The sequence below is a fragment of the Chrysemys picta genome, chromosome 5, assembly GCF_011386835.1.
Source record: "Chrysemys picta bellii isolate R12L10 chromosome 5, ASM1138683v2, whole genome shotgun sequence".
Classification (NCBI taxonomy): Eukaryota; Metazoa; Chordata; order Testudines; family Emydidae; genus Chrysemys; species Chrysemys picta.
In genome coordinates this window covers 71564902-71578142 of record NC_088795.1, presented here as the reverse complement: position 1 = coordinate 71578142, position 13241 = coordinate 71564902, and the positions used below count along the sequence as shown (strand labels likewise).

At 44.4% G+C, this 13241-nt stretch overlaps 1 protein-coding gene across 15 annotated transcripts in view; it reads right to left on the bottom strand.

The window, feature by feature from the left end:
• Positions 1 to 13241, bottom strand: part of CLCN3 (chloride voltage-gated channel 3) — a 122077-nt gene that overhangs the window by 102516 nt on the left and 6320 nt on the right. For 3 of the 15 annotated variants that reach the window (XM_065596556.1, XM_065596558.1, XM_065596554.1), the window contains exon 2: positions 7413 to 7448. The exons of the other annotated variants lie outside the window; for them this stretch is intronic. The gene's annotated coding sequence lies outside the window, so the exon portion shown is untranslated. The remainder of the gene's footprint in view (positions 1 to 7412; positions 7449 to 13241) is intronic. 15 annotated transcript variants of the gene reach the window in all.

The following is a 13241-nucleotide window of genomic DNA, read 5'->3' as shown; positions in this document are numbered from 1 at the left end:
TAAAGGTATGTCTACACTATGAGAGTAGTTCGATTTTACTTAAATCAAATTAGTGGAACCGATATTACAAAGTCAAACGTGTTTATCCACACTAAGAACAGTAATTCGACTTTGTAAGTCCACACTAACGGGGCAAGCGTCAACATTGGAAGCGGTGCACTGTGGGCAGCTATCCCACAGTTCCTGCAGTCACCGCTGCCCATTGGAATTCTGGGTCGAGCCCCCAATGCCTGCTGGGGGAAAAAATATATATCAAGGGTGGTTTTGGGTAACTGTCGTCATTCAACCGTCACTCCCGCCCTCCCTCCCTGAAAGCGCCGGCGGGCAATCAGTTCGCGCACTTTTCTGGTGAGTGACAGCGCGGACACCACAGCACTGCGAGCATGGAGCCCGCTGCGACCATCGCTGCAGTTATGGCCGTTGTCAACACCTCGCACCTTATCATCCACCTTTTTCAGAGGCAGATGCTGAGAAATTGGGTGAGGAGGCTACGGCAGCGCGGTGAGGACATGAAGTCTGAGAGGGGCACAGACCTCTCGCAAAGCATGGGACCCCGCGCCGTGGGCATTGCGTGGTGGCAATGGGTCATGTTGATGCTGTGGAACAGTGATTCTGGGCCCGGGAAACAAGCACAGACTGGTGGGACCGCATAGTGCTGCAGGTCTGGGATGAATCACAGTGGCTGCGAAACTTTCGGATGTGGAAGGGAACTTTCCTGGAACTTTGTGTGTTGCTGTCCCCTGCCCTGAAGCGCAAAGACACCCGGATGCGAGCAGCCCTGACTGTCCAGAAGCGAGTGGCCATAGCCCTCTGGAAGCTTGCAACGCCAGACAGCTACCAGTCAGTCGCGAACCACTTTGGCATAGGCAAATCTACCGTGGGGGTTGCTGTGATGCAAGTAACCAACGCAATTGTTGAGCTACTGCTCTCAAAGGTAGTGACCCTGGGAAACATGCAGGTCATCATAGATGGGATTCCCAAACTGCGGTGGGGCTATAGATGGAACTCACATCCCTATCGTGGGACCGGAGTAAAAGGCCAGCCAGTACATGAACAGAAAGGGCTACTTTTCAATGGTGCTGCAAGCACTGGTGGACCATAGGGGACGTTTTACCAACATCAATGGCCAGGCAAGGTTCATGACGCTCGTGCTTTCAGGAACTCTGGTCTGTTTAGATGGCTGCAGGAAGGTATTTACTTCCCGGACCACAAAATAACTGTTGGGGATGTAGTGATCCTTGGGGATCCAGCCTACCCGCTAATGCCCTGGCTCAAGAAGCCTTATACAGGCGCCCCGGACAGTGAAAAAGAACTCTTCAACTACCGGCTGAGCAAGTGCAGAATGGTGGTGGAGTGTGCTATTGGACGTCTCAAGGAGAGATGGAGAAGCTTACTGACTTGCTCTGATCTCAGCGAAACCAATATCCCCATTGTTATTGCAGCTTGCTGGGTGTTCCGCAATCTCTATGAGAGCAAGTGGGAGATGTTTATGGCGGGGTGGGAGGTTGAGGCACATCGCCTGGCTGCTGATTACGCCCAGCCAGACAGCCATGCGATTAGAAGAGCCCAGCGGGACGCGCTGTGCATCCGGGAGGCTTTGAAAGCTAGGTTCCACAGTGAGCAGGGTAAACTGTGACTATTAAGTTTGTTTAAAGAGAAGCTGAACCTGCCCCCGTTTCTTTACCCAGTTAATGTTGACTATCCTCTCCAGTTACATACCCCCCTCACCCCGTTGCCCCCCTTCCAACACACCTTTAAAAATAAAATAAATGGAACTGTTCATTAACACCGTTTTCTTTATTAAGGGTTTCGTGGTAAAGGGTTGAAACTGGGACGCAGACTGTGGTGGGGAGCGGGTGTAGTGATGGAAAGGACACTTCTAAACTCGAAGAATGACAGGCTCCTGCTCCTAGAGCGGTCTGTAGTGGTGGACTGGTTGTTTCAACGGAGCCTGCCACCCCTCCTTTTCGGGACTCTGTGCGTGGGGGCTATGTGACTGTGGCGGGGGAGGACGGTTACAGATCCCCTGCTGCGTGGCTCTGTCATCCAGGCTAAGGACCACTGCATAAGATCTGTAACCGCCCTCCCCTGCCACAAACTCACATAGCCCCCCCTACACAGAACATGAAAACCACCTCCCAGACTGACAAGGGTGCCTAGTGACACGCACAGGTGTGTGTGACGTGCTGCTGAACCTGCCCCCGTGCCTGTACCATGGTAAAGGTGACTGTCCTCTCCAATTACCAACCCCCTTTCCCCGCTTCAAACACTCTCTCCTCTAAAAGAACTTGACGGAAACAATAATTAACAAACGTATTTTTTATTAACTACACAGTTAGGAGATGAAACTGGGACGGGGGCTTGGGGAAGGTGCTTTTGGAGTGAAGGAAAGGACTTATCAAAACTTTGGGAATGAGAGCCGTCTGGTACTTGAGCAGTCAGCAGGGGTGGAGTGACTGTTTTCACGGCCCCTGCCGCCCCTCCTTCTTGGGACTTTGGGTGAGGGGGGATGGGACTTTGGGGCGGGGTAGAGCGCTTAGAGATAGACTGCAGCAGGGCTCTGTCATCCTGCCTCCGGTCCTGCAGAACATCTACAAGGCGCCGGAGCGTGTCCGTTTGCTCCCTCATTAGTCCAAGCAGCGTTTGAGTCACCTGTTGGTCTTCCTGCCGCCACCTGTCCTCCCGTTCGCTGTTTGATCGCTGGTATTGCGACATGTTCTCCCTCCATTGGGTCTGCTGTGCCGCCTCGGCTCGGGAGCAGCCCATAAATTCGGAGAACATCTCGTCCCGTCTCCTTCTCTTTTGGCGCCTATTCTGCGCCAGCCTCTGGGAGGGGGATGCCGGGATAGGTCGGGAGACAGTCGCAGCTGTGGGATGGGAAAAAGGGAGTGAATTCCTCAAAGAAATTTTTTGAACAATGAACATAGTCTTTCTCTGTGAACAAGACCATGCACAGCACCTATCACATGCGCACTCAGGACAAGGTCGAATTTTCAGCCTTCGCATTCAGTGCCTGGGGTCTTGCAGTGGAGATCAGACAAGTGGGGCAGGACAGTGGAATTCGGGTAGCAGGCGGACACGGTAAGCCGTAGACTTTTGGCTGCTTAAAACTTAAATTATAGAAGTGCCCTCCTTTCACGTTCAAAGCAATGCTCCTAGCGTTGGCCAGTTCCTGCTGCCAGCAATCCGGCCAGCATGAACTCTGCCCCTCTCCCACCCCCCTCGCGGCTGTCCCCGGGAAAGATCCCTGTATGCTGCCCCTGTCCCGCCTCCACCGCGTGGCTGTAAACCGCCGGTTACAGTTATGTAAAGGAACAAGCAATCAGTCCCAATACTAACATTCCCCTAATTTAAAGCAGGTCACCATGAGTGATATCACTCTGATGAGGATTTCGGACCCAGAAAAAGAATGCATGTTGCGTGAATGCCAGCAAAAACCAGGGCTGTATGCGCCCATGCTGTGCGAGGCACTGATCCCGGAGTACTTGCTGCTAGCCTGGCACGGAAAAGTTTCCTACCATGAAGGACGCAATAAGGCCGCTCTCCCCAGGAACCTAATGCAAAGGCTTTCAAATTATCTCCAGGAGAGCTTCGTGGAGATGTCCCAGGAGGATTTCTGCTCTATCCCCGGACATATTGACAGAATTTTCCAGTAGCTGCACTGGCAAGGACTAAAAAGTAGAGCGCCTAGGGCAAAGTAATCATGAAAAACCCATTGTTAATATTCCATTCCTGTTCTGATCAAAATAAATGTTTACATGTTTAAAACACTTACCGACTGATCCTTCCCCTGATTCAGGGTCAGGGTTAACGCCTTGGGAGGGTTGGTAAGGGATCTCCATGAGGGTGATAAAGAGATCCTGGCTGTCGGGGAAAACAGCGTTGTATGCGCTGTCGACTGCCTCGTCGTCCTCATCTCCTTCCCCGTCCGCTAACATCTCCGAGGAAGCGGCCGTCGACGATATCCCATCGTCAGAGTCCACGGTCAGTGGCGGGGTAGTGGTGGCGGCCGCACCTAGAATGGAATGCAGTGCCTCGTAGAAACGGCATGTCTGGGGCTGGGATCCGGAGTGTCCGTTTGCTGCTCTGGTCTTCTGGTAGCCTTGTCTCAGGTCCTTGATTTTCACGCGGCACTGCGTTGCATCCCGGCTGTATCTTCTCTACCTCATGGCTTTGGAGATCTTCTCATAGATCTTCGGATTCCGTTTTTTCAATCGCAGCTCCAAAAGCACGGACTCATCGCCCCACACAGCGATCAGATCCAAGACTTCCTGATCAGTCCATGCTGGAGCCCTCTTTCTATTCTGAGATTGCATGGTCACCTCTGCTGGAGAGCTCTGCATCGTTGCCAGTGCTGCTGAGCTTGCCACGATGTCCAAACAGGAAATGAGATTCAAACTGGCCAGACAGGAAAAGGAATTCAAATTTTCCCAGGGCTTTTCCTGTGTGGCTGGTCAGAGCATCCGACCTCAGACTGCTGTCCAGAGCGTCAACAGAGAGGTGCACTGTGGGATAGCTCCCGGAGCTATTAGCGTCGAATTCCATCCACACCTACCCTAATTTGACAAGGCCATGTCAAATTTAGCGCTACTCCCCTCGTCGGGGAGGAGTACAGAAATCGATTTACAGAGATCTCTGTGTCGAACTAAATAGCTTCGTTGTGTGGACGGGTGCAAGGTTAATTCGATTTAACACTGCTAAATTCGACATAAATATCTTAGGCCTGGTCTACACTAGGAGGTTAAGTTTTTACATTTTATGTCTATGTATATTGTGTAGATAGAGTTTTAATCATAAATTGTAATCCTATGCCTTTTCATGTGTTTATGGTTGCTTTACATGATAATATTTCAACTGTCCTGTTTATGTAACACTTTAAAAATCAGCAAAAGGGTTATATAAATAAAATTTATTATGAAACAAAAGGCAAAAAAAACTATTCTGTACATAGTTTAGTCCTATTCAGCGTCTACTCGGCGCTTCTTGGCTTATCTCTTGTATTCGTTAAATGGAGCATCTCTTGTCCCTGTCCAGCAATAGTTTGCAAGCATTGATGGGCTACATTTGCCCTAATAGCGTTTCTCCATTGTTGTAATGTTCTGGTGAAATTGCTCGCCGATCATTGCTCCGCAGTTCGGTGGAAAAAAAAATCTAGACGAGAGTGCAAAAAATATATCTTTAGTGACATGTTGCAACCAAGGCTTTTGTATGCCTTGAGGAGGTTTTCCACTAACAACCTGTAGTTGTCTGCCTTGTTGTTTCCGAGAACATTTATTGCCACTAACTGGAAAGCTTTCCATGCAGTCTTTTCCTTGCCACGCAGTGCATGGTCAAATGCATCATCTCGAAGAAGTTCACGAATCTGAGAACCAACAAAGACACCTTCCTTTATCTTAGCTTCACTTAACCTTGGAAATTTTCCACGGAGGTAGTTGAAAGCTGCTTGCGTTTTTCAATGGCCTTGACAAAGTTCTTCATCAGACCCAGCTTGATGTGTAAGGGTGGTAACAAAATCTTCCTGGATTCAACAAGTGGTGGATGCTGAACACTTTTCCCCCCCAGGCTCCAATGACTGTTGGAGTGGCCAATCTTTCTCGATGTAGTGGGAATCTCTTGCACAACTATCCCATTCGCAGAGAAAACAGCAGTACTTTGTGTATCCAGTCTGCAGACCAAGCAAGAGAGCAACAACCTTCAAATCGCCACAAAGCTGCCACTGATGTTGGTCATAGTTCATGCACCTCAAAAGTTGTTTCATGTTGTCATAGGTTTCCATCCTATGGACTGCATGACCAACTGGAATTGATGGCAAAACATTGCCATCATGCAGTAAAACAGCTTTAAGACTCGTCTTCGATGAATCAATGAACAGTCTCCACTCATCTGGATCGTGAACGATGTTGAGGGCTGCCATCACACCATCGATGTTGTTGCAGGCTACAAGATCACCTTCCATGAAGAAGAATGGGACAAGATCCTTTTGACGGTCACGGAACATGGAAACCCTAACATCACCTGCCAGGAGATTCCACTGCTGTAGTCTGGAGCCCAACAGCTCTGCCTTACTCTTTGGTAGTTCCAAATCCCTGACAAGGTCATTCAGTTCACCTTGTGTTATGAGGTGTGGTTCAGAGGAGGAGGATGGGAGAAAATGTGGGTCCTGTGACATTGATGGTTCAGGACCAGAAGTTTCATCCTCTTCCTCGTCTGACTCAAGTGAGAATGATTCTGGTGCATCAGGAATCGGCAGTCCTTCTCCTTGGGGTACTGGGCGTAAAGCTGATGGAATGTTTGGATAATGCACAGTCCACTTTTTTTTCTTTGACACGCCTTTCCCAACTGGAGGCACCATGCAGAAGTAACAATTGCTGGTATGATCTGTTGGCTCTCTCCAAACCATTGGCACTGCAAAAGGCATAGATTTCCTTTTCCTGTTCAACCACTGGTGAAGATTTGTTGCACAAGTGTTGTGTCCTGATGTCCAATTTTGCAGCCAAAATAAAGGGGATAGGCTTTCTTAACCAGAGTGGTTGTACTGCGTTTTTGTGATGCAAAAGTCACTTCACCACAAACATAGCAGAAGTTATCTGCACTGTTCACCCAAGTACGAGGCATCTCTGCTCACTTTGGCTAAACAGAAATGTGTCCCTTTGCAAAATCAAACACTGACAAATAAGAGAGCACAACACTATGATTTCTAGAGCTGATATAGGGCAATTTGTTCAGCAGAGTGATGTAAGCTTCGTTATGATTGCATCATCCATGACTTCTAGGAATAAGATGATGCAATTCATATCATGTAGGACGCAATACCAGCTTCAGATTGCATCATTCATTGTTTTGCCTAAAAAGCAAGTACTGTCCAAACCCAGTCATAGATTTAGTCATAGATCCAGTCAAAGATGTATTTTAGTCATTTCTGGTTTAAATTGAGATCCCTTCCCTTTATAACTCACTTATCCTCCGCCATTCCCCAGTCAAGAGTCGTATATACTGACCCAATAGCATATCTTGAAAACTAGAGCCAATCAACAATTTTAAAGCATCATTTTCATTCTCAGTGACCCAGAATTCGTAAAGTTTGACTACATTTATTTCAGAAGCATTTTGGCTGTTGAGCAGTGTAACCAGCAGTTATATTTTACAAGTCACTTAGAGTTCAAGATTTAATTTACTATAAATTAAGTTGGATTTACTAAGGCGTGGTCTACACTAAAAAGTTAGACCAAACCAGCTATATCACTCCAGGGTATGAAAAATCCACACCACTGGGCAACACTATATCACTAGAATTAAAGGCAACAATGCTTTTCCCACTAGCATATTCCCAGATTCCTCTCAAATCTTCTACATGAAAGTAAAACACCTAAGTAGTTCGTGATCAACCCAAAGACACTATTTATGCCACTAACCTTTCCTTGTCAGCACCAACATGGGTCTTGTCCAATCTAGAATGTTAAAGACCAAATTAAAAATATAACCTTTGATAAAACAAAACTGAGATCAGGTATTAATGTTTGACACAGAAAATTCTCAGTCTACATTTTGCTTCTACATAAAGATGTGATACATTTAGAAAAGAAAATCTCCAAAGATTTGTGTCAGAATATTGTCTTTATACATGGGTTTCGTAGCTTAATTCATGAAGTTAAGATGTTACATCATTTAAAAAAACTACAGTACAAATATCTTTTCAGTGTCTTGTATAATTATTATGTATTCAGAAAAGATAATTGAAGTTAAATGAACGTGTAACAAACAAAAGGTTTGCAATCAAGAATATTAAATCTACTACAAAAGATTGTATATATGCATTGCAAGCCAACCATAGAGCGTGGCAAGAAAGTTTAACTCCAAAATAGATAAAGACACACTATGCAAAAAGTTTACATGAATTCAGGTTGAATCACAATTGAGCAGTCACTGTCCACATGGATTAAAGCGCAACATTTAGGTTACAATTTAACAAATCCCAAAAGTAAAGTATTTCCAGTGATTCTTTTTTTAAATTAATTTTGTTTGAAGTTAAGTGTTCCCTAGGAGGGCCATGAACTAACACACAATTACCATTTTGTGACTGCATGAAAATCAGAAAATGAAACTGATCAGTCTAGTTCAGTGGTTCCCAAACTGGGATTTGCAAATCCCTGGGGGTTCACGAAATGTTACAGGGGGTACTTGGGAAAAAATTCCCTAATGGCAGACAGAGCTGTCCCTAGGATCCCCGGGCAGCATGGGGCCAGCAGCCTGGAGCCCCCGGACTGCCAAGAGCTAAGCAGATCAAAGCAAGCACATCTGTCAATTATACAATGAGTGTTTCTGTTTAGACACAATCAGTTAAGCTTCAACTTCCTTTAAGGAAGAGCCCACAAGTTGCAGAGGTTTTGGGAAGCTGAATGAGGAGTAAAGGCAGGCCAAGCAACTAGAATATTCAAGGGGAAAAAGATGACAACTGGAAGGACAGATAAGGGTAGTAACCATCTTCAAACAATCTAAGATCCAGAGAAAAACAGAATGGTACAGCTCACACTTCCATCTCTTTCTTTCCATTCATTTCCAGGTGTCTGTGCCAGATTACATACTAGACAGCAAATAGAGGGCTATATTTACTCTGTGTGTGTGTGTGTGTGTGTGTGTGTGTGTGTGTGTGTGTGTCATGCATAGCAGAATGGGACTCTGATTGCACTTAGGGACTCCAACCACATTACAAATGAACTGAAGGATCGCAAGTGCAATTCTCCAACACTTTCCTCTTTTAGTTCTTAACAGGTCTCAACCTGTCAGTGCTCAAGTGCAAACATCGCCTCCTATTAATTTAGTAACGTAACCTTATTGGTGCCAGAATACATACCCCCACCAACTACCTACGACCCTTCCGATCAACCATAGTCAATTTACATTCTCTATTACCAGAGCCAAGTTAAAAAAAAACTCATGGAAGAAAAGACTCCTTTATATTAAGTACCTACATCAATATTTTAAAATATTTGTTTGAGAAAGAGTTCCAAAACAGGCTGTACGATATACATATTTATTTAAAGAGTCGTCAATTTACAACTATAACTTTATAACAATGTTTTGAAAGTAGAAAGTTTGAAAGCCAGGAAGCTTGTTCCACCAACAAGTTTAACCCCAACCCTGTAACACGCATCCTCCTCTGCCTATTCACCACCAATCTATTTATTTTCAAACCTTTCCTTAATCACTAAGAACCACCTTCTATCAACTGAAGACTCTCCTCTAGTTCATGCAAACATTATGGCCTGACACAGTCTCACCTCCTATCCCTATGTAGTACAGACACACTACTCTCTCCCCTTTATTATTCCACTACAACAGAGAGAATCCAAATCTAATCCATCCACTTTATATAAAGATTAAAATGATATTGCCTCTAACTCCATAGGCTTACAAGACCCTACCCTACAGGAACAGGCTTCACATGCACCCTATTCACAATATGGAAGTTGGTTGGTATAATTACATCTGCAAAATCATCTTAACATAAGGAATGCAAGTAGTATTATTTGTAGTACGACAGTGCCTACAACACAAATGCATAGGAAGCCAGTCCCACCTCCAGAGAGTTTACAGTCTAAGGCCCCAATCCTGCAAACACACCAGTGGGACTAGCTACAGGCTTAAAGCAAGCAGTAAATATTTGAAGAATCAGAGCCTAAGACAATATATGAAGCATGGTAGAAAATTACAATCAGAACATGTACATTATATAAATGTTCATATATAAATTGGATGTGTGTTATTAGAGGAATATACATCAGTTACAACGGATTATGCCATAGCTTATCCATTGGCCAATGTCTTATAGGCATTGAGGGAAACATTTCAAAGATAACGTTCTATGCAAAGAAAGCAGCACGGACTAAAGTGCAAAATGATTGTAGATGAAAGTCAAAAATGTAGGCAACCAATGAAAGAGTAGATGGGATGGAGGGCGATGGAGGGCAATGCAACAGGTCAAGGGAAGAGTTGAGAGAAACAAAGTTGTGAATGGCTTAAATAGCATGGACAATAAATTTGAACTTGATATGGGAAAAACTGAAGGGATCAAATGGAGACAAGAGCATTCAAATCCCTCCACTAGGCTTTTACAGCGACAGATCGCTGACTTGAATCAGTTATTTCACTATACATATAAGCCTGGTTTCTGGCAGTGAAGAAATAACTGAAGTTGACTCCAAGGTTATGGGCTGGGTATAAAAATATCACCATCCATCCCGATCAGTTAACAGTGACAGAGAATAAAGGTATTCAGGAAGGTCTGGCAAGGAAAATAAGGAGTTCATGTAACTGACTACAAGTGAAAATGAAACAAAAAGTTTCAAGCTGTTGTAATACACATGATACGTGTCTAATCCCCATTAGGTACAAATATATTAATCTTTATATTGTGGTCACACCTAATGGCAAACCAGATTGGGCCCCATTGGGCTAGGTGCTGCACAGACATAGAAAGGGGCACCTTCTTGTCCCAAGATCTTACAATCTAAAACAGGAAGCATCAGAGTTAAGGTTGTTTGCAGACCTTAACTCCAGCATTTTTTAGATTTCTATGTTTATAGAAATTAGTGCCGGCTCTAGACACCAGGGTTCCAAGCATGTGCTTGGGGCACCCTTTTCAAGGCGGGGCATTCCGGCCCTTTCCAGGCAGCACTTTTCAAGGGGCAACACTCCGGCTTTTTTTTTGCGCTTGGGGCAGCAAAAAACCTGGAGCTGGCAGTGATAGAAATGTTTTCAATTAATGGATAGTTGTACTTTGTAAAACAAAATTGGAGCGGAGGGGAGATTTGGGAATTTTATATTCGAAGCTCTACATATATAATTCCCTCTATTACATGAAGATGCATTTTTTAATCTTTACAGTATAACACCAATGACATTCCTAGAAAACAGATACATATCAATACCACTTCTGAATTTCAAGTCTTAAAATGAATTTATCATTCCTTTAAAATCAGTGTCTATACTGAATCATACATGTTGCCTTGGGTTACATGTCATGATGCCATCATAAACATCTGCTAAAGGAGAGATAAGCATTAGCTCTAATGCACAGGTGCCCAACCTATGGCCCGCAGGCCATATATGGCCAACCATGAGGCCCGTGGCCTTTGTTAACACAATATATTAGCATTTTGTCATCATGTTTACATCATATTAGTTATGTGTCCTATATGTTTTCCTCATTTTCTATAATTCTGATACATGTTTTATGCACTGATTACTTTGTTTTTAAATAGACAATATTGTACATAGAAACAACCTATCTAAATATACATGAAACAGAATTTATTTGGCCCTCACAAGGTTAATTAATTAATTTTTTTAATTAATGGAGATCTCCCATCTCCTAGAACTGGAAGGGACCTTGAAAGGTCATCAAGTCCAGCCCCCTGCCTTCACTAGCAGGGCCAAGTACTGATTTTGCCCCAGATCCCCAAGTGGCCCCCTCAAGGATTGAACTTGCAACCCTGGGTTTAGCAGGCCAATGCTCAAACCACTGAGCTATCCCTCCCCCCAGGTTGTGTTTAGGGTTATTGGCCCTCCTGTGTAGTAAGGTTGGACACCACAATGCAATTGAAAACTGATGCTCTGTACCTTGGGGGAACACCCTGTACCCCCCATGTTCATCCTTATAATATGATTGTGTGGTATCCAATGCAAAGTTTGTCATGTCTTCAGAAGGCTCATGATGCACTGAGCATTGTTGTTATTGTAATGTTATAGATTATAATTTCATGTATATAGTTATGAGGCTGAAAATGTGTCCCCGTGGCTTAAAACAAGTCCAGGCAAAACTCTCCAGGAGCAAAGGGGCAGTTCACACCTCATCAGGGCATGTGTGGGACAAACCCAGTCCAGCCTCACAGGAACAAAGGCACTGGCCTAGGCAGCAACAAACGATCCGTTGGACCCTCGAGTGAGTTACCCCCCCTTCCCTTGGTCAGGTTGGAACTACGATGAGGTAATGCTCACCTGAGTCTGAAAAGGGCGGGGAAGCCAAGAGGGAAGAAAGGACATAATAAAAAGGGAGAGACGTTTGCCATGCTCTCTCTCTCTTTCACCTCCATCTAAAAGACACCTCACCAAGCAACTGAAGCGCTGGTCAAAAGGGACAACCTGGCTGAAGGGCAACCAGCCAGCCTGTGGTGAGAAGCATCTAAGTTTGTAAGGGCACTGAAAGTGTTAAGATCAGCTTAGAATGTGTTTTGCTTTTATTTCATTTGATCAAACCGGACTTCTTGTGCTTAGATTTTAAGCGATTATAAGTCAATCTTTTGTAGTTAATAAATGTATTTGTTTATTCTACCTGAAGCCGTGTGTTTGGTTTGAAGTGTGTCAGAGACTCTCCTTGGGATAACAAGCCTGATACATATCAATTTCTTTGTTAAATTGACAAACACATAAGCGTGCAGCATCCAGCGGGCATAACTGGAGACCGCAAGATGGAGATTCCTAGGGTTGCATCTGGAACTGGAGATATTGGCTAGTGTCATTTGGTTGCACAATCCAAGAAGCAGTTGGCCAAAAGTGTTCACTCATATAGCTGGGAGCAGCTTACATGCTAGAGGCTGTGCAGGAATTATCCGGGAGTCGGGGTTCTCAGAGCAGAGCAAGGTAAGGCTGGCTCCGAGAGTCGAGGATTGGAGTGACCTATCAGATCATAGGTCCAGATAACACCAGGGGAACATCATAAAAACAAAAAGTACTAATGCAATTTGAATATGGTACCTCACCTAATGACTTAGTTTCCCTACTCAAAGTTTTCCCCATAAACTTCAGAGATCTCACACCTTGTAAAAGAAATGTGAGTACAGATATTTTCCAGAAGGCTTCCATCTTTTACTTATATTATCTTGACTATTTTAAAATCATATTTTAAGTTTCTTTTCTAAAACAACTGAGTACCAGAAGCTTCAAAAACTTGAAAACGGTAAACAATATATTTGTTTGCTTTCCGCCCTGTTCTAATTTTTGGAGTTGTACCTCATGACCTAGAACTAGTACTTCACAGAAGAACATGCGAGACCTGCTGTCTCTAGAAGAAGGGTCGGAAACTGGGAGGGACCATGGGCCATTATAGCAGGGATAAGGGAGAGATAAGAGAGAACACAGGGGGGAAATCAAATCAGTATCTTGGATGTCTGTATACTAATGCAAGAAGTATGGGGAATAAGCGGGAAGAATTTGAAATGCTAGTTAATAAACATTACTATGAC